The sequence below is a fragment of the Oryctolagus cuniculus genome, chromosome 15, assembly GCF_964237555.1.
Source record: "Oryctolagus cuniculus chromosome 15, mOryCun1.1, whole genome shotgun sequence".
In the NCBI taxonomy this organism is placed as follows: domain Eukaryota; kingdom Metazoa; phylum Chordata; class Mammalia; order Lagomorpha; family Leporidae; genus Oryctolagus; species Oryctolagus cuniculus.
This window is the reverse complement of record NC_091446.1, coordinates 76,696,228-76,717,100: the sequence shown is the minus strand read 5'-3', so window position 1 is coordinate 76,717,100 and position 20,873 is coordinate 76,696,228. Positions and strand designations below refer to the sequence as shown.

At 45.3% G+C, this 20,873-nt stretch overlaps 1 long non-coding RNA gene across 1 annotated transcript; it reads left to right on the top strand.

The window, feature by feature from the left end:
• The first annotated feature begins 2,489 nt into the window (after nt 1–2,489).
• LOC127484114 (uncharacterized) lies at nt 2,490–10,975 on the top strand. The gene is made up of 2 exons (XR_011382501.1): nt 2,490–3,466; nt 10,747–10,975. It is a non-coding gene; the product is annotated as an uncharacterized lncRNA (long non-coding RNA).
• The last annotated feature ends 9,898 nt before the right edge of the window (nt 10,976–20,873 follow it).

Sequence of the window (20,873 nt, the reverse complement as noted above, 5' to 3'; positions counted from 1 at the left end):
GATATTACCAGGCATGAAAATAAAATAAACTCGCTGGCATCTAGTCCAGCACACTAAGGAGCTGGTAGATCATCAGTTCATATGCATAACAAGTAAAAAACACTGGACAAACTCAAAAAACAGAAAAACTCTTCCTAACCTGGTCGAAGAAAGAAGCTCACAGGGTAAAACACCCCGACCAAAATTATAAACAAAGCAGCAGGGGCAGAGAATCCCAACCTCCATTAGGGGCTCTGGAGAGGAGCGGGACAGGAAAAGTCTCCTCACTCTTCATGAGCTTACTTCCCAGAGTTCTACTATGTGGGCCATGAACATATTAATAATTTTAAATATTTATTTATTTATTTGAAAGTCGTGGTTAGAGAGGGAGAGACAGAGAGAAAGGTCTTCCACCTGCTGGTTCACTCCCCAGATGGCCAGAATGTCCAGGCCAGGGGCAAGGGCGAAGCCAGGAGCCTCGAACTCCATCCAGGTCTCCCATATGGGTGCAGCGGCCCAAGTACCGGGGCCATCCTCTTCTGCTTTCCCAGGGGCACTAGCAGGGAGCTGGACAGGAAGTGGAGCAGCCGAGACTCCAACCAGAACCCCAAATGTATTAATTTTGGTGCAGGCTCTTGTCTACTTCCGAGACAGAAATACAAAACGCAGACCGGTCCCACGCACAAATAGGAACGGAGGTTACGTAGCACTCGGGAAACAAACACACATTCAGGCCCGAGTGTGGCCCGCCCCTCACAGAGAAATACTCAACATGAGCGGGCCAAAGAACTACCCGTGGGCAAGAGAGAAAAAACGAAAATGGTACCTACAGTTGGGGTGTCCGTGCACGCGTCGGAGATACAGAGCAGGAAAGTACCAAGGTGGACGGCTCTGCGCGGGGAAAAGCACGCACAAGCGGTCCTGGCTCCGCGCGTGGAGCGCTCCGCGGAGAAAGAGAGAAAACAGCAGCTTTCATCTGCGCTGCAGGTGCAGCTCCTTCCGGCTGGTGCGCCCTCCGATTGGCTCCAGGAAACCTGTGGGGTGCGAGCACGCTTCCTGGACCCGGATGTTACAGGTGCATTCTGGGAAGGCGGGTGTCATCACACTGACAGTTAAAGACATAACCTTCCACTGCAGGAGAGGAAAGAGTTCCAGGCCCCTAACCGCCGCGTTCTTCAAGTGAGTCTTGGAGGAAACTCCCTGAATGGGTTCTGGCATTGGGAGGGGGAAAGCAACCATTTAAAACCCCACAGAGCATTTTGTTCTTCACAAAGCCTAAGCTTTTGTGGGTTTTTTGTTTTTTTCCCTCAGAGCCTAACTAACCTGGGGGAAAGGAAATATCCAGCTCTAGCTCTCCTCTCACCATACATATATTTTTTTAATTATTTATGTACTGGAGAGGCAGAGTTACAGAGAGACAGAGAGAGAGGTCTTCCATCCACTGGTTCACTCCCCACATGGCCGCAATGGCCAGAGCTGGGCCAGGCTGAAGCCAGGAGCCAGGAGCTTCTTCTGGGTCTCCCACGTGGGTGCAGGGGCCCAAGGACTTGGGCCATCTTCTACTGCTTTCCCAGGCCACAGCAGGGAGCTGGATTGGAAGTGGAGCACATGGAACTCAAACCGTTGCCCATATGGGATGCTGGCAATGCAGGCAGAGGCTCTACCTACTGTGCCACGGTACCACCCCCACTCCCCATATTGTTCCAACTGGGATGGCAGCGTGGGAACTGAGAAGCATCTGTGAAGTCCAAAGTCCAGGAGCATAGGCTCAGGAGGAGATGGAACCTGACCATAGGACTGCAGAGGGTCTCCCTGTCCCCACACCTACAGCCACACTGTTAAACGCATGCTCATCTCATTCCCTTACTGAGTACATTCGGTCAGGTTTGCAACAGAAAAATCACAGGACATACTACCCGCTGAAAACACAGTTTGAAGAGACAGGGCAAGCTCTGGAATGAGATTGATGGATGTCAGGGATCTTGGAATTACCAGCCCAGGGACTTGAAACAACCAAGATAAATACACAAAAGTAGACATTGTAGGGGCTGGCATTGTGGCACATTGAGTAAAGCCACCACCTGCAACGCTGGTGTTCCATACTAGAGCACTGGTTTGAGCTCTGGCTGCTCTGCTTCCTTTTTTTTTTGGTTGTGGTCGTGGTTGTTTTAAAAATTATATATTTGAAAAGCAGAATTACACAGAGAGATAGGGAGACAGAGAAAGAGAGTGAATCTTCCATCTGCTCGTTCACTTCCCCAAACGGCCACAAAGGCTGGGGTGATCCCAACCAAAACCAGCAGCCAGAAACTCCATGCATGCCTCCCACATAGGTAACAGGGACCCAAGCACTTGGGCCACCATCTACTGCTTTCCTAGATGCATTAGCAGGGAGCTGGATTGGACACAAAGCAGCCAGTACTCAAACTTGTGCTCATATGGGATGTCAGAGTCTCAAGTGGCAGCTTAACCCGCCGTGTCACATTCTTCCTGCCACCCACATGGGAAACCAGATGGAGTCCCTGGCTCCTGGCCTTAGCCTATTCCACCCCTGGGTATTACAGCCATTTGGAGAGTGACCCAGTGGATGAAGACTCTCTCTCTCTCTCTCTCTCTCTCTCCATCTTGCTTTGTCATTCTACCTTTCAAATACATAAATAAATGCATATTTTTAAAAGTTGATAACATGTATAAATAGGAGAAAGTAAGCAGAGAGATGACAATGTTGACAGCCTTGACAGAAACTGATGGGGACAAGACATAGGGTAGCAGAAATGAAGACTGCTTTTGATGAGATCATGGGTAACCTGGATGTAGCTGAGAAAAAGAGGCTGTGGCAACAGGAACTTCCAAAAGTGGAAAAAAAAAAAAAAGACTGAAACAATGGAGCATAATATCCAGGAACTGTCAGACAACCACAAACGGTGTAACAGATAGGTAATGGGGGGGAAATATACACAAAACAAAAGAGCTGTTTAGTGTTTAGAGCTGTCATGAAGAAGAACCTCCCTGAATTAATGTCAGACACCAAGCCACACAGCCAGGAAGTTCAAAGAATAAAGAAAAGGACAACATTCCCCCCCCCCAATCCAAAAGGCGGGCAACTAGAAGCATCATATTCCAATGCAGAAAATCAAAGATAAAGAACAAATCCTGAAGGAAGCCAGAGAGGAGAATGCAGAGGAGCAGAGATAAACATCGCATCTGACTGCGCTGCCTCGGAAGCCAAGCCATCCAGCCAAAGGGTGAATTATTTAAAGTGTTGAGAGAAAACAAACACCCAACTCAAATACCGTGCGCTACAGAATTACCCTTCAACAGTGAAGGAGAAATAAAACTTTCTCAGACAAAAAACAATTGGGAAATTTGTTGCCAGTAAACCTGCCTTGCATGAAATGTTAAAATAAGTTTTCAGAGAGAGGGAAGATGTTGTCAGACCTCAGACTACACAAACAAAGAAGCATCCTGGGAGAAGGAACAGGCAGAGGTAAAATAAACACTTTTCATTTTTCTTACTTGTAATTGATCTAATGAGTAACAATTGATTCAAAATAATAAGAGCTACAATATTTTCAATGATTATAGCTTTTATAAATGGAAGGAATGACAACAGTGATACAAAGAATGGGAAGGAAGAAATAGGACTACTTTGTTATTATAAGGTATTTGCTCTATTTATGAAGTCTTTTATTTGGAAATGGACTGAATTAGTTGTAAATGTTTAAAACAATTATAGATTAAAAATGTATATGACAGATATAGATCAATGATGATGAAATGGAGAAAGATAGAGAAGCTTTATATTAATAAAAGAAAAAGGGAGAAACTACATTAATCTCAGGTTGTATAGATTTCAGAGCAAGGAAAATTATCAGGGATCAAGAGGGGCACTGGAAAGCAGGTAGACTTGAATTAAGAAATAGCGCTCCTTACTGTGTGTGCACCTAAAAACAAAACATCAAAATACGTGAAATGAAAACTGATAGAACTCCAAGGCATGAGTCCGCTGTTACGTTTGGAACTTCAAAATCCCATTATCTATAAGGGCCAGGTCCTGCAGGTAGAAAATCAGGAAAATCAGCTGAACTCAACACCCCCATTAATCAACTGGATGTAGTTCACATGTATAGATTATTGCATCCAACCAAATCAGAACACACACTCTTCTCAAGTCTGGGGGACCATTCACCAACATAGCCCACTTGGGAAGACTTTTAAAAAAGTGGAAATCATACAATATTTGATTGCAGACCAAAATGGAACTGAAGTGTTAGTTGGTGACCAAAAGATATCTGGTACATCCCCCAATACTTGAATTTCTTCCTGTATTGCATTATGGTCATAGAACATAATTTTCATGATGATAACTTTTTTAGAATGTACTGTTGCTTCCTTTGTATCCTAGTGCATGATCAATTTTGGGAATGTTAACATTTGTACTTGAAAAGTATATATATTTTCTGATAACCAAGGGTAAAATTCTATAAGTTAGTATGTTTTCCTCCTGAATAAATTATTCACATCTATATATCAAACTTACTTGGAGATTAAACAACTCATTTCTAAATAACATATAGATCAATGAAGAGATCAAAAGAAATATTTAGAAATATGTTTAACTGGGCTGGCGCTGTGGCTCACTAGGCTAATCCTCCGCCTTGTGGCACCAGCACACCAGGTTCTAGTCCCGGTTGGGGCACCAGATTCTGTCCCGGTTGCCCCTCTTCCAGGTCAGCTCTCTGCTGTGGCCAGGGAGTGCAGTGGAGGATGGCCCAAGTGCTTGGGTCCTGCACCCCATGGGAGACCAGGAGAAGTACCTGGCTCCTGCCATCGGATCAGCACGGTGCGCTGGCAGCAGCGCGCTGGCCGTGGAGGCCATTGGAGGGTGAACCAATGGCAAAAGGAAGACCTGTCTCTCTCTCTCACTGTCCACTCTGCCTGTCAAAAAAAAAATATGTTTAACTAAATGGACTGAAAATGCAACTTTTCAGAATTTGCAACATGAATCAAAAGCACTGCTCTGAGAGAAATTGTTAGCATTGAATGACTACTTTAGAAAAAATGTTCATAAGTGAGTCATCAGTGCTTCCACATAAGGAAACAGGAAAAAGAACAACAAATTAAATCCAAAGCAAACAGAGGGAAAGAAATAACAAAAATTAAAGCAGTAATCAATGCATTCAAAAACAGAAGGTCAGGGCTGGTATTGTAGTGAAGCAGCTTTAGCCACCACCTGTGACATTGGCATCCCTATGGGCACCAGTTCAAGTCCTGGATGCTCCACTTCCAATCCAACTCTCTGCTGACACACCTGGGAAAAGCCCAAGATCTCTGGCCTCTGCACCCATGTGGGAGACCTGGATGAAGTTCCAGGCTCTATTTTGGCCTGACCCAGCCCTGGCCGTTGTGCCCATTTGGGAAGTGAACCAACTGATATAAGATATCTCTCTCTCTTTTTCCTCTTTCTGTAACTCTACCTTTCAAATAAATAATTTTTTTAAATAGCCAGGAATTCGTAAAGAATATCAGTGAAACAACAAATTTGTTCTTTGAAAGATGAATAAAATCAATAAGACTCTATTAAGCTAACTAAGAAAAAAAGGAAGAAGGTAGAAATGACTAATATCAGAAATGAAAGAAGGTATACAACTAAAGATTTTATAGACATGGAAAACAAAATCAAAAGATACTATGAACAACTTTATGTAAACAAATTTGATAACCCTAGATGAAATAGATCAGATTCTTGGAAGACACAAATTTCAAGACTCACACAAGAAAAAGTAGACCTACATCTACTAAAGAATTTAAATTGAGGCTGGCATTTTGGCACAGTGGGTAAAGCCACCACCTGTGATGCCAGCATCCCATGTGGTCACCAGTTTGACTCCCAGCAGCTCCATTTCCAGCCCAGCTCCCTGCTAATATGCCTGGAAAAGCAATGTAAAATGGCCCCAAGTGATTGGGCCTCTGTACCCACTTGGGACCCCCAGAAGAAGCTCCAGGCTCCTGGCTTTGGATTGGCCCAGCTATAGCTATTGCAGACATTTGGGGAGTGAACAAGCTGATGGAAGATCTCTCTCTCTCTCTGTCTCTCCCACTCTTTGTAAGCTCTGCCTTTCAAAAATATAAGTAAATCTTTTGAAAATGGAATTTGAGTCAATAATCAATAAGCAGTCAATAGAAACAGATGTATCCCTCCCAAATATGTATAGGAAAATTACCCCAATACCTACAAGATCTTCCAGAAAACAGAAGCAAAGAAAATGCTCCCTTATTTATTCTAGTATGCCAGCATTATTCTGATACCAAAAACCAAAGTCATTATAAGAAAATAAAACTGCAGACCAGTATTTCTCATGAACATAGATCCAAAAATCTTCAACAAAATATTAAGAATTTTAAAAAAGAGATTGATTTATTTGAAAGAGTTACAGAGAGAGGAGAGGGAGGGAGGGAGAGAGAACAGAAAAGAAAGAGGAGAGGAGAAGAAGGGAGAGATGAGGAGGGCAGAGGAGGAGAGGAGAGGAGGGGAGGGGAGAAGATCTACCTATGTCCATCAGTTCACTCTCCAAATGACTGCAATGGCTAGAGCTCAGCCAGGCTATTGCGGGCATTTGGGAGTGTGAACAAGAAGATGGGCTCCCTCTCTCTCTCTCTCTCTCTCTCTCTCTCTCTGTCTCTGTCTCATTCTGTCACTTTGCCTTTTAGATAAGCAAAAATAAATAAAATTTTAAAAATTTAACAATAAGGGTTGGGGTACTTCCAGTAATGCCAGCATCCCATATGAGGAACAGTTTGAGTCATGATTGCTCTGCTTCTAATCTGGCTCCCTGCTCATGCACCTGAGAAGCCAGCTGAAGGTGGTCCAAGTTCTTGGGCCCCTGCCACCATGTGGGCAACCCAGATGAAGTTCCATGCCCTTGGCTTTCTTCTGGCCCAGCCCTGACTGTTGCAGATATTTTGGGATTGAACCAACAAATGGATGATCCTTCTCTTCTCTTCTCTTCTCTTCTCTTCTCTTCTCTTCTCTTCTCTTCTCTTCTCTCTCTCTCTCTCTCTCTCTACCTTTCAAATAAATAAAATATGTCTTTACAAAATTTATAAAATAAAAATTCAACAATAAGAAATGAACAACCCAATTAATATGGGGCAGAATACCTGAAGACACCTCACCAAAGAAGATATAGGAGTGGCAGGCAAATAAGCATATGAAATGTCATTTTCTTCATCATACCTCATTAAAGAATTACAAACTAAAAAAGCATGATGGAACTGATGTTGAGGGGCAAGAGATCAAGCCACAGCTCATGATGCTGCATCCCACATCAGAGAATCAGCTCCAGTCCAGGTTGCTCCACTTCTGATCAAACTTCCCGATAAAGTGCCTGGAAAACAGCAAAAAAAAAAAAAAAAAAATGGTCCAAGGGCTTGGGCGCTGCCATCTATGTGGGCCATCAGGATGGAGTTCCTGGCTCCTGGCTACAGCCTGACCTGGCCCTGGCTGTTACAGACATTTGGAGGGTGAACCAGCAGATGGAAGATACCTCCCCACTCCCCCACCCCATCACTCTGCCTTCCAAAGAAAGAAATCTTTGAAAAATAACAATAGCAGTATTGCATACCTCTTAGAATGACCAAAATACAAAGGCAGCAACAGCACCAAATATGGAGAAATAGGAACTTGGATCTGTTGACCACAGCCACAGCCACTTTGGAAGACAATCTGACACTCTGACCATTTCTGACAAAACAAACACAGCCATACAATCCAGTAATTGTGCTCCTTGGTATTTACCCAAATGAGGGAGAAATTCACACAAATAAGTCTGCACATGGATGTTCCAAGCAGCTTTATTCATAATTTTTGGAACTTGCAAGCATCAAGATGTTCTTCAGTGGGTGAAAGGATTAATGAGCTGTAGCACCTCCAGACAATGAGACATTATTCAGTGCTACAAAGAAATGAGCTATCAAGCCACAGGCAGATAAGGGAGAATCTTACACGCATATCGCTAAGTGGAGGAGGCTAGTCCTAAAGTGTTGTGACCTTTATGGCATTCTGAAAAAGGCAGAACTATGGAGACCAAAAAGAGAAGTGGTTTCCATGGGTTGGGAGTACCAGGAGGATATGAGGCTACGCAGCAACTCCTTATGATTCCCTAATGGGGGGGGAAGGGACATAGACCTTGCTGTGCTTTGAATGTGTCCCCTCCAGCATTTCAGATGTTGAGATTCAATGGCCAACGTGATGTAACTAAGACAGCCTTTAAGAGGTGACCAGATCATGAAACTCCCTACAGCTAGGAGTGGATTTAAGCCCATTTCAAAGAGGGTTTATGCAGCGTTTCGCTCTCTTGCCAGTCTGTCCTCTGCCGTGTGAAGATATATGGTCACTCTCCTCTGGAGGATGCGTCAGCAAGATGGCATCTTGGAAAGACAGCATGGCAGGGCCAGCACTATGGCATAGCAGGTAAACCCACCACCTGCAATGGCAGCATCCCTGATAGGTGCTGGTTCATGTCCCTGCTGCTCCCATGTGGGAGACCCAGATGAAGCTCCTGGCTCCTGGCTTTGGTCTGGCTCAGTCCTGGCTGTTGCAGCCGTCTGGGGAGTGAACCAGCAGATGGAAGATCTCTCTCTCTCTCTCTCTCTCTCTCTCCTTTCTATCTCTCTGATTTGCAAATTAAAAAAAATCATTAAAAAAAAGGAAAGAGTATGGCTCTCAGCAGACAACAGAGCATTCTAATGCAATAAATTTCTGTTCAGTTATTTTTGAATAGCAGTACAAACTAAGGCACATGTCATTATACACATTATACATTTGTGAAATCACAGCAGGTCCAACACCAAGAGTGAAAGCTTTCTTTTTTTTTTTTTTAGATTTATTTATTTATTTGAAAGTCAGAGTTACACAGAAAAAGAGAGGCAGAGAGAGAGAGAGGAGAGGTATGTCTTCCATCTGCTGGTTTACTTCCCAATTGGCTGCAATGGCCCGAGCTGTGCTAATCCAAAGCCAGGTGCCAAGAGTTTCTTCTGGGTCTCCCACACAGGTGCAGGGGCCCAAGGACATGGGCCATCTTCTGCTGTTTTCCCAGGCCACAGCAGGGAGCTGGATCAGAAGTGGAGCAGCTGGGACTCGAACTAGCGCCCATATGGGATGCCAGCACTGCAAGCGGTGGCGGCTTTACCAATACGCCCCAGCGCCAGCCCCACAAGAGTGAAACCTTATGTGAGGAGGCATCACTGTGTGCTCGTCAACTCTCACCATGTACTACCCCATGCTGAATGCTGACACCTGCAGAGGCTACGCATACATGGGACAGTGGACAGATGGACATTCTCTGTCATTTTGTTGTGAATCTCAAAGTGCTCTCAAATGTTGTTCATAGTTTGGCAAGGATGAATATTATGAAATGTGGACATTAAAATAATATAAAACAAAATAGAAACATAACCGATATGAAAATGGTCCTGTGGGTGATTTGAGCATTGGACAAAGAAAAAAACAAAGATATGATCAGTGTGTAAAAGGAAAATACATTGAATCAAGTAGATTTTTTAAAAATGAAAAATATGATGGAGATCCTAAGGGATCTAAAGACCCACAGTTTTTTTTTTTTTTAAAGATTTATTTATTTATTTGAAAGAGTTACAGAGAGAGGCAGAGAGAGAGAGATAGAGAGGTCTTCCATCTGCTGGTTCACTCCCCAATTGGGCGTAACAGCCAGTGCTGTGCCAATCCAAAGCCAGGAGCCAGGAGCTTCTTCCAGGTCTCCCAGGAGGGTGTAGGGGCCCAAGGATATGGGTCTGCTGTCCCAGGCCATAGCAGACAGCTGGATTGGAAGTGGAACTGCAGGGTCTCCAACCTGCGCCCATATTGGATGCCAGCACTTCAGGCCAGGATGTTAACATGATGTGCCACAGCGCCAGCCCCAAGACCACAGTTTTTTAAAAAAATTCTAAATACACATAGATACATAAAAGGGAATGAAAGGGAGAGTGGCTAAAATTTTACCAAATCTGACAAAGGACAACAACTCATGGATTCAGCAATTCTAAAAACCCAAGCATGAGAAATTCAAACAAGCCTACAACTAAAGGTGCTGTAGTAGAACTTCTGAAAACCAAAGACCAAAGGAAACCAAAAATCAGCCAGAGGGCAGGAAAGCATGTATCATTCAAAGGCAAAACACTAGAGTTAAGAAGTAACTTCAGCAGGAGAGCTGGAGGCCAGAAAAAAAGGAGAAAGTGCTGGCCTAGAATGCTTTGTCCCTTAGAGAGGGAAAAACAGTGTGCAGACAGGAGGGACTTGAAAAAGCTTCTGAGGAAATTGAATTAAAACAGAAGTTTAGGGGCCTGCACCTTGGCTCACTTGGTTAATCCTCGGCCTGTGGCGCCAGCATTCCATTTGGGCACCGGGTTCTAGTCCCGGTTGCTCCTCTTCCAGTCTAGCTCTCTGCTGTGGCCCGGGATGGCAGTAAAGGATGGCCCAAGTGCTTGGGCCCTGTATCTGCATGGGAGACCAGGAGGAAGCACCTGGCTCCTGGCTTCAGATGGGTGCAGCGTGCCGGCCATAGCGGCCATTTGGGGGTGAACCAATGGAAGGAAGACTTTTCTCTCTGTCTCTCTCCCTCTCACTAACTCTGCTTGTCAAGTAAAAAAAAGAAAAAAAAAAGAAGTCAGAAGTTTATAGGGGCTGGCACAGTAGGTTAATCTTCTGCCTGTGGTGCTGGCATCCCATATAGAATGTTGTTTGTGTTTCAGCTGGATCCAGCTCCCTGCTGTTGGCCTGGAAAAGCAGTGGAAGTGTTTGGGTCCTTGCACCCATGTGGGAGACCCAGAAGAAGCTCCTGGCTCCTGGTTTTGGATCAGCCCAGCTCTGGCCATTGCAGCCATTTGGGGAGTGACCTGGCAGATGGAAGACCTTTGTCTCTGTCTCTCCTTCTCTCTGTCTGTGACTCTACCTCTCAAATAAATAAATCTTTAAAGAAAAGAGAGATAAGTTATTTGGATGCAAAAGTTTTTTATGTATGGCTTCTTTGCAATCCATGTTTCTTCATGGTACGGTTTTCCATGACGGTTTTGAAGACCCTCATATGTGTTTGGTCTTCCTCCAAAAAGTCAGGGTGATGTTTATCACTGGGAGAACAAATGTGAAAGGAAGTCCTAACAGGATTCTTCTGGTAGGAAAAAGAATTCCCAGAAAGAAAGAGAGAGGAAAAAATAGAGACACAGAAAAAATAAATATAAGGATAAGCACAAATGATTACTGACTGCAGATAACCACAGCAATGGTTAGGCAGGAAGTTGGAAATTAGCTGTGTGTTTGAGAAGGGCCTAAGGAAACTGACATCTACAGCAGCCCAGCATCTGCACCTGCATCTGCATTTCGAAGTCACCCTGGGAACCTTCCAGGTGCAGGCCAGCACTTAGCACTTCAAAGTCCTGCCCAGATCCTGATGACCATCCAGGGGGTCCAGCCCCTTCCACCTGGCCTAATAAATATCTTTCCTCTAAGGTGGGCACCCTAGAGAGAAGCCCCTTGACCCATGCCAGCCAGGCTTCCTCTGTCTGACAACCTCAGCAGAAAACTTGGAAAGGAATTTATCTTATTTTCACCCTTTGTTCTGGAGGAGAAGAAGGGGGCTGGGGAGAAAAGGCAGGAAGGCAAGACCTATCCCCTTAAAGATCCCAGGAAATGTAAGCTGGGCACTCTCTCAGGTTCTGTCTGCAGAGTCGCCTGTCCATTCTTGTGGTTGTCCTACCCTAATAAACCTTGCCACTTTGCTTTTCACTGCTCTCTGTCTCACACCTGAATTCTTTCTTGCATGAAGACAAGGACCATGGCTTTTTCTCCGGTGATAACTCCTTGTTTTGTTGACAAGGTATGTAGAATTAGAATAATAGGAGTGGGCTCTTAGCATAGCAGGTTAAATGTCCAGGTTTTATGTGACAGTACCTAGGCTTGTGTTCAGATCACCCAGATAGAAAGCACCAGGAGACTCACCAAAATGCAAAGAACAAAGGGACTTTGTTTATAGGTCCAGCATGCTGGGGCCTGGCCTTCTATGCAATGCAGTGCTGGGACACCAAGACCCCCTTCTCTTTGTTCCCCAGGGTTTTTATAGTCCATGGGCAAACAAGTATTATGTCCACATTCCTTCTTTCCCCTGGTCCTGCTGGACCAAGGACAGCCCACCTCATTGGTTGCTCCCACCTGGCCCTACCAGACCAAGGACTGCCCAGTGTCAGGTTTCATCTTCAAGGAAGCATCCTGGGCCTAGCCAGTTCCTTTGTCTTGAGAGAAGCCTGTCATGGCCTGCCTCTGGCCTCTCACAGGCTCAAAATACCTGGCTCCAGAAACAGCTGTGTGCTGATGCTTGGGTGATTGTGTTCCGGCCATCCACAAGGAGACCTGGATTAACTTCCTGCTTCCTGTCTTTGGCCCCAGTCTTGTGGACAATTTGGAGAGTGAACCAGTGGATGACAGCTCTGTCTCTCTATTTATTCTCCTTTTCTCCCTCTCTCTGCTTCTCAATAAATAAATAACATTTTAAAAATTCAATGCAGATTTCAATCAAAATCTCAAAGGGACTTTTATGGCAAATAAGATGGTGATCAAATTTGTGTGTAAATGCAAAGAATCAACTGAGACCACCAGATGTCAGGCTGATTATGAAACTACAGTACCTAAGGCAATGCAATATTAGCATAAAAATAGACAAACAGGTCAGCAGAGCATGACACAAAAACAGGTTAGCACTGAGATCTCTTGATTTATGGTAAATCTGACACTGAAACATAATGAGAAACTTTTTTTTCTGTGAATTGTCCTGAAAAAAATCAAATATCAATTTTAAGAGTATTGTAACCTGTAGCTCACCTCATGTTCAAAAGTCCATTCTAGGAAGCCTGCAGATGTCATCCTAAAGGAAAAAGATCAATAGCAATAAAGCATCCCGGGGAAAATCCCCTGGGGGAGTTTCTGTCCGGCCTAGGTGAGGCCAAGCTTTAAGCAACAGGACACACCCAGCATTGAAGATAACAGAAACTCTGGGACTGAGAGTTAAATTCACAAACTCTGCTCATCAGACACCTGAGACCCAGTGCATAGGCAAGCTATGGTGTGGAGGACAAGAGACATCTTACCAAAGTGAGATCCAGCAATCGCGTGTAAATGGCTCCATCTCGTTAATCATCAGTAAATGCAAATCCAGCCCACAATTAGGTGTACCACATTAACGCAAGAATGGGGAACATTAAAATATATGACAGCACCAGCATTAGTGCACATGCAAAACAGCTGCAGCTCTCACGTGCATAAATCAGGACAGCTGTGCCCGAAAGCCTTTTAGCAGCATCTACATGAGTCTGACCACCTGCACACCTGGACCCCAGGAAGTCCATAGGAAGGCATACGTAACTTAACCCCATTCATGTCCACTGTGTGTGATAGCCCCAAATGTAAACAGATCAAAAGTCTATGCACAGTGGAATGCATAAGCCATGGTGTATTCACACAGTGGAATTCTCTCCAGCAATGAAAATTAACTTTATGCAGAAATGTAGATAAATTTTCTAAAACCAATGTTTGGGGCTGGCGCCATGGCTCAATAGGCTAATCCTCCACCTTGTGGCGCCGGCACACCGGGTTCTAGTCCCGGTCGGGGTGCTGGATTCTGTCCCGGTTGCCCCTCTTCCAGGCCAGCTCTCTGCTATGGCCTGGGAGTGCAGTGGAAGATGGCCCAAGTGCTTGGGCCCTGCACCTGCATGGGAGACCAGGAGAAGCACCTGGCTCCTGGCTTCAGATCAGCACGATGAGCCAGCTGCGGCAGCCATTGGAGGGTGAACCAACGGCAAAAGGAAGACCTCTCTCTCTCTCTCTCTCTCTCTCACTGTCCACTCTGCCTGTCAAAAATAAAATAAAATAAAATAAAATAAAATAAAATAAAATAAAAACCAATGTTTGAATGAAAATAGCCAGACAAAAAAAATTGATTCCATTTATGTATGATATATATATATATATTCTAAAAGTTTCATTAAAAATTTTCAGTTAACTTATTTAAGACACAGAGAGAGAGATAGGGAGCAAGCTCCCATTTGCTGGTTCACTCCCCAAATGCCTGCAATGACCAGCACTGGGCCAGGCTAATGTTAGCAGCAAGAACAGTATCCAGGTCTCCCATATAGGAGGAAGAATCTGATTCAGATTCAGCTGTCAGAGCTGTTTGCCAGGGTTCTTTAACAGGAAGCTGGAATCAGAAGCTGGAGTTAGGGATTGAAACCAGGTGCTCTGATATAGAATGTGAGAGTCCTGGCTGGCATCTTAATGGCTAGGCCAAATGCCCGCCCATCAATCAATGATGTTGAAACTGAAAGTAGTGATTCCCTTGAGAGTTCTGGAGCTGTCAACCTAGGAGGTGCACAAGAGGGGCCTCGGGGAGGCTGTTAATATTTTTTTAAGATTTATTTATTTGAAACACAAGCTACAAAGAGGGTGGGAGAGAGAGAAATCTTCCATCTGGTTCACTCCCCAGATGGCTGTAACAGCCAGGTCTGATCCAGGAACTCCATCTGGGTCTCCCCTCCCACTGGGTGGCAGGGGCCTAATACGCTGGGCCATCTTTCTTTGCCTTCCAAGGCACAGGAGCAGAAAGCTGAATCAGCTGTGGAGCAGCCGGCACTTGAACCAGCACTCCAATATGGGATGCTGGTGTCGCAAGCAGTGACACGGTGCCCTATTTATGCTTTAATTGGCTGGGACCACACGAGAACAGTCTCACTGTTGCAATGAATTGAGCTGTATATTTACTTGCACATCTGTTTGCACATGTGGTGTGTACATGTTTGCAAATGTATGTATATATACTTTTTAAAAATATTTATTTTATTTGAAAGAGTTACACACAGAGAGAAGGAGAGGCAGGGGGGAGGGTCTTTCATTTGCTGGTTCACTCCCCAGTTGACCTCAACAGCTGTAGCTGTGCTGATCAGAAGCCAGGAGCCAGGAGCTTCTTCCTGGTCTCCCATGCGGTGCAAGGGCCCAAAGATGTGGATCATCTTCTACTGCTTTCCCAGGCCATAGCAGAGAGCTGGATCAGAAGTGGAGTAGCCAGGACTCGAACCCCTGCCCATATGGGATGCCGGCACTGAAGGCAGCAGTTTTATCTCCTAAGCCACAGCGCTGGCCCCAGTGTGTGTGTGTGTGTATATATATATATATATATATATATATATATATATATATATAATTCCATTTTAAAACTGTGGCCTATGTGGTGGTATTTCCTGTCCTGATCATAGTTATCACTGAGCACTTGCATGTGCCAGTCACCGATGGTGACACTTGGTGCCTTATTCTGAGTTTTCTTGGCTCATCCTCTGAGACAGAGTTGCTCCTCTCACTGTGTGGATTTCATGGAAGTGGACGCTGATGCTCAGAAGAGGTAAGTGACTGACTCAGGATCCCAGAACTAGAAAACAGCAAAGCCTGGCTTCCTGTTACCAGTCTTGTGGGTTTTTTTCCTCAGCACAGTATAGAAATAAAAAGCTGGGAAACAATTTGCAAAGGGGCAGAGACTTTTATTAGACAGAAAAGAAATTTTTATTTGATTGGCAGGCGACAGAGAAAGTGTCTGGTCTGAGAGGGACACTGGCTTTGAGGAAGTGTCCTGGATTTTTAAGGCATTACTGTTTTTTTCCATTGGGTCATTCTGTGAGGGTGCCCATTGGACAGGGGTTTCACATACTGTATGTGGATTGGCTTGGGGCTCATGGAGATAGCAGGGTCCCATGGAGACAGCCCGTCTCCTTAGGGGCCCAGCCACCTTCTCTGCTAGCTGTGGGTGGAAGACTGTGACTAACTTGAAGGCGTGATTTAAAACCACCAGAGTCACATAAGATAGCCGGGATCTCCTGCAGCCAGTCTGAGTCTCTCCAGGGGCTCAGCCCCTTCCCCTGCCAGCTCTGGGTGAAAGATTGCACCCACCCTGAAGCTGTGATTTAAAGCCGCAAGGTCACACGTGCAGCACAAGAAGCTGTTAAGTGGGGGAAGATGCCGGTTGGTCTGGAGACAGGCTTTCCAGCCACAGCTGGCAGCCTGCTTGTGAGACATCCTGCCTATGTCAGAAGGGGCTCACATGTCCCCAGCCTTACTGGCCAGCCTCACTTCTAAAGCACACCTTCCTGATCCCAACACCCTGCCTCCTGGGCAGCTTGCCCTGGAATTCCTGGGGATCTGTTCAGAAGCGCGTCCTCACTACCACGTTACAGTTTTGCAGGATGGAGTCCCATTAATGTAACCGGGAGAAGGCAGACAAGTGTTTCCTGGTGAATGTCACATCCTTCACTCTGCCTACTGCTCTCCCCCACCCAGGCTTGCAGTCCTTGGTGGCTGAGCTCCTGATCTGGGAAGTGACCTTGTGCCTGACCGTGTCTGTCTACACTGTCTGAACACACAGGGAAGTCTCAGTGGGAAACGTGGGGCTTCACTTAGGTTATCACACTAGCTGGACCACCTTCAGCGAACCTCTTAAAGACTATCTTATTTGCATTGATTATCAAAAACAGATTTTAAAACTTTTTCTAGGGAGAAGAATGAGTGAGTTCTTATAGCTCACAACAGGCATAGACCTGTGGGGATCCCCTTTCTTTACCTCTGGTCCCTGTTCCATTAAATACCTGTATGACTCCCCCACATGTCCCCATCCTCCTACCCTGTACCCCTTCTCCATCCTCCACACCCTGCTCTGGGCCCTGGGCTGGGGGTGATGAGTGTGGATGACCTCTGTGACCTCCCCTGCTCATGGACAGGTAGGAGACTGGCAGGTGGGGACAGTGAAGTCACTATGCATGCATTCCCCCAGGTCAGTCACTGCTTGTGGGGTCACCAAGGGAAGGCTCATCCCCAGAGCTGAACTCATCTCCCACCAGGCAGCCCTTGAACTCTTAAAAGCCACACTCCTTCCCACCACTGCTCAGGCTGGAGATGGGACTGTTGGCAGCCTGAGGCCTCTCTGCTAACCTGTGACTTTCCTTTACCTGCATACATCTTTCCAAAGGGAGTCTCTGCTCAAATCCTCAGCTTCAATGTGCCATTGCTTAGAGCAGCCCACTCGATCATTTTCTCCTGAGTGCAACACGCACCTTCTCCATGAGAAATTCGCTGTCCAGATGACAAGTTGCCCAATGAGCAAGATTCAGCCACTGTGGGCTTTGGGTCTGAGGTTGAGAAACTCAAAAACAGGCTCAAAATACACGTAAAAATAATCCTACCACACATATCCCTTGTAGCTCCAGAGGTATGCATTTTCTTTCCCCAGACGTGACACGAGGGAGCTGGGGCCTACCACAGCAGCCAGGAAGCCCCTGAGGGCCTGGCATTTTGCAGAGGGTCCAGCCATGGACCCGCCCCTTCCAGCCATGCCCCAGAGGATTCCGCAGCATCTCTTCCAGTTTTGGAGATGCCATCTCTCTGGTCCTGCTTCTTCTCGTCTGCATTGCATTGTGAGCATGCCTGGAAGCCTACAGGGTGCTGAGTGAACACCTCACCATCAAGGCATTCCTCCCCAGCTAAGCCGTGCTGCTTTTCATTTGCTTCCTGGGAACAATCAGGATTATCACCTGAGTGGGTCTCAGCAACAGAAGCCAGGGTTGCCAGCGCCGTCAGCTCCCAGTGGGACAAGGAGGGAGTGCAAAGCAAACAGCCCTGTTCCAGTGATGGATATGGAGATGCTGCTTCCCTCTGTGCTGACAGCTAGACCTCCCGCCCCCAGCTGGAAGGGAGGGGTCAAGTGTGAGCGCTGTGCATGAGAGGGATGGCCATGCTCCAAGGCTGAGGAGGTCACCCGAGGGGCAGGCCGTGGTGGGTGTGCAGATCACTATGGATGGGGGTGTATTTGTGCAAACAGCTTACCTGTGCTTTCATGGATCCTCAACCGAGCTCTCTCTCACCACTTCTCAGAACAGGTCTTTTCAGGTGGTTTCCCTAGCTATAAATTTTAGGTAATAATTTTTACCATGCACAGCTGATACAAGGAAAAAGAGTTTATATGTGAAGGGGACACCATATCTATCAGTAACCGGTGCCTGTAATGGAGAGGATAATGAGCATTCTTATTTGAATATAACTAGCACGTTTTAGAGAATGGCTGGAACTTCTTTTTTTTAAACTTTTATTTAGTAAATATAAATTTCCAAAGTACAGTTTATGGATTACAATGGCTTCCCCCCCCCATAACTTCTCTCCTACCCACAACTCTCCCATCTCCTGCTCCCTCTCCCATTACATTCACATCAAGATTAATTTTCAATTATCTTTATATACAGAAGATCAATTCAGTATATATTAAGTAAAGATTTCATCAGTTTGCACCCACACAGAAACACAAAGTGTAAAATACTGTTTCAGTACTAGTTAGAGCATTACTTCACATTGGACAACACATTAAGGACAGATCCCACATGAGGAGTAAGTACACAGTGACTCCTGTTGTTGACTTAACAATTTGACATTCTTGTTTATGGCATCAGTAATCTCCCTAGGCTCTAGTCATGAGTTGCCAAGGCTATGGCAGCCTTTTGAGTTCGCCGACTTCAATCTTATTCCAACAGGGTGATAGTCAAAGTGGAAGTTCTCTCCTCCCTTCAGAGAAAGGTACCTCCTTCTTTGATGGCCCCGTTCTTTCCACTGGAATCTCACTTGCAGAGATCTTTCATTTAGGTGTTTTTTTTTTTTTTTTTGCCAGAGTGTCTTGGCTTTCCATGCCTAAAATACTTTCATGGGCTCTTCAGCCAGATCTGAGTGCCTTAAGGGCTGATTCTGAGGCCAGAGTGCTGTTTAGGACATCTGCCATTCTACGAGTCTGCTGTGTATCCCACTTCCCATGTTGGATCATTCTCACCCTTTTTGATTCTATCAGTTAGTATTCACAGACACTACTCTTGTTTGTGTGATCCCTTTGACTCTTAGACCTATCAGTGTAATCAATTGTGAACTAAAATTGATCACTTGGACTAATGAGATGGCATTGGTACATGAATTCTTGATGGGATTGTATTGGAATCCCCTGGCACATTTCTAACTCCACCATTTGGGGCAAGTCAGCTTGAGCATGTCCCAAATTGTACATCTCCTCCTTCTCTTATTCCCACTCTTATATTTAACAGGGATCACTTTTCAGTTAAATTTCAACACCTAAGAATAAATGTGTGTTGATTACAGAGTTCAATCAATAGTATTAACTAGAACAAAAAATACTAAAAGGGATAAAGTATTAAATTGTACATCAACAGTCAGGACAAGGACTTATCAAGTCACTGTTTCTCATAGTGTCCCTTTCACTTCAACAGGTTTCCTTTTTTTGTGGTTGGTTAGTTGTCACTGATCAGGGAGAACATATGATATTTGTCCCTTTGGGACTGGCTTAATTCACTCAGCATAATGTTTTCCAGATTCCTCCATTTTGTTGCAAATGACCGGATTTCATTGTTTTTGACTGCTGTATACTATTCTATAGAGTACATGTCCCATAATTTCTTTATCCAGTCTACTGTTGATGGGCATTTGGGTTGATTCCAGGTCTTAGCTATTGTGAATTGAGCTGCAATATACATTAAGGTGCAGACAGCTTTTTTGTTTGCCAATTTAATATCCTTTGGGTAAATTCCAAGGAGTGGAATGGCTAGGTGTGGGGAGCAACCGAGACTAGACTAAATTACTGGAACTGCTAAGACTAATTCTATGCATCTGATCTCCCATCATATGGTGCTGAGAGACAGCAAACAACTTCTACACAGCTGCCTCACCAGTTTGACTGATGAGCTGCAGGAGCTGATCCTGCTCCTGATTGGAGGAGAGCAGCATGCTCGGCATGTGGGCAGCAGAGTACGGATTGGTGGAAGAGGACTATAAAGGAGGAGAGAGACAGCATGCACCAGGAACACTTGAGGAACATCTGAGCAACCCCTGAGAAACCCCTGAGAGAGCCAGCCAGCGGTGTGCTGCTCCTCCGCGGAAGCAGGGAAAGTGGCGAGGGTGCCACCCCTCCGCGGAGGTGGAAGAGCTGGCAGCAAACCCGGAAGGGCTGGGCAAAAAGAACAGCGCAGGGTCCAGTGTCATTCCTCCGCGAATGGGGGAGCGACAGCTAGGTTGTATGGTAGGGTTATATTCAGGTTACTGAGGAATCTCCAGGCTGACTTCCACAGAGGCTTAACCAGTTTGCATTCCCACCAACAGTGGGTTAGTGTCCCTTTTTCCCACATCCTCGCCAGCATCTGTTGTTGGTAGATTTCTGCATGTGAGCCATTCTAACCAGGGTGAGGTGAAACCTCATTGTGGTTTTGATTTGCATTTCCCTGATTGCTGGTGACCTTGAACATTCTTTCATGTGCCTGTTGGCCATTTGGATTTCCTCTTTTGAAAAATGTCTACTGAGGTCCTTGGCCCATCTCTTAAGTGGGTTGTTTGTTTTGTTGTTGTGGAGTTTCTTGATCTCATTGTAGATTCTGATTATTAATCCTTTTTCTGTAGCATAGTTTGCAAATATTTTTTCCCATTCTGTCGGTTGCCTCTTCACTTTCTTGACTGTTTCTTTTGCAGTACAGAAACTTCTCAATTTGATGCAATCCCAATAGTTGATTTTGGCTTTGACTGCCTGTGCCTCCCGGGTCTTTTCCAAGAAGTCTTTGCTGGTGCCGATATCTTGCAGGGTTTCTCCAATGTCCTCTAATAATTTGATGGTGTCGGGTCATAGATTTAGGTCTTTGATCCATGTTGAGTGGATTTTTGTGTAAGGTGTAAGGTAGGGGTCTTGCTTCATGTTTCTGCATGTGGAAATCCAGTTTTCCCAGCACCATTTATTGAATAGACTGTCCTTGCTCCAGGAATT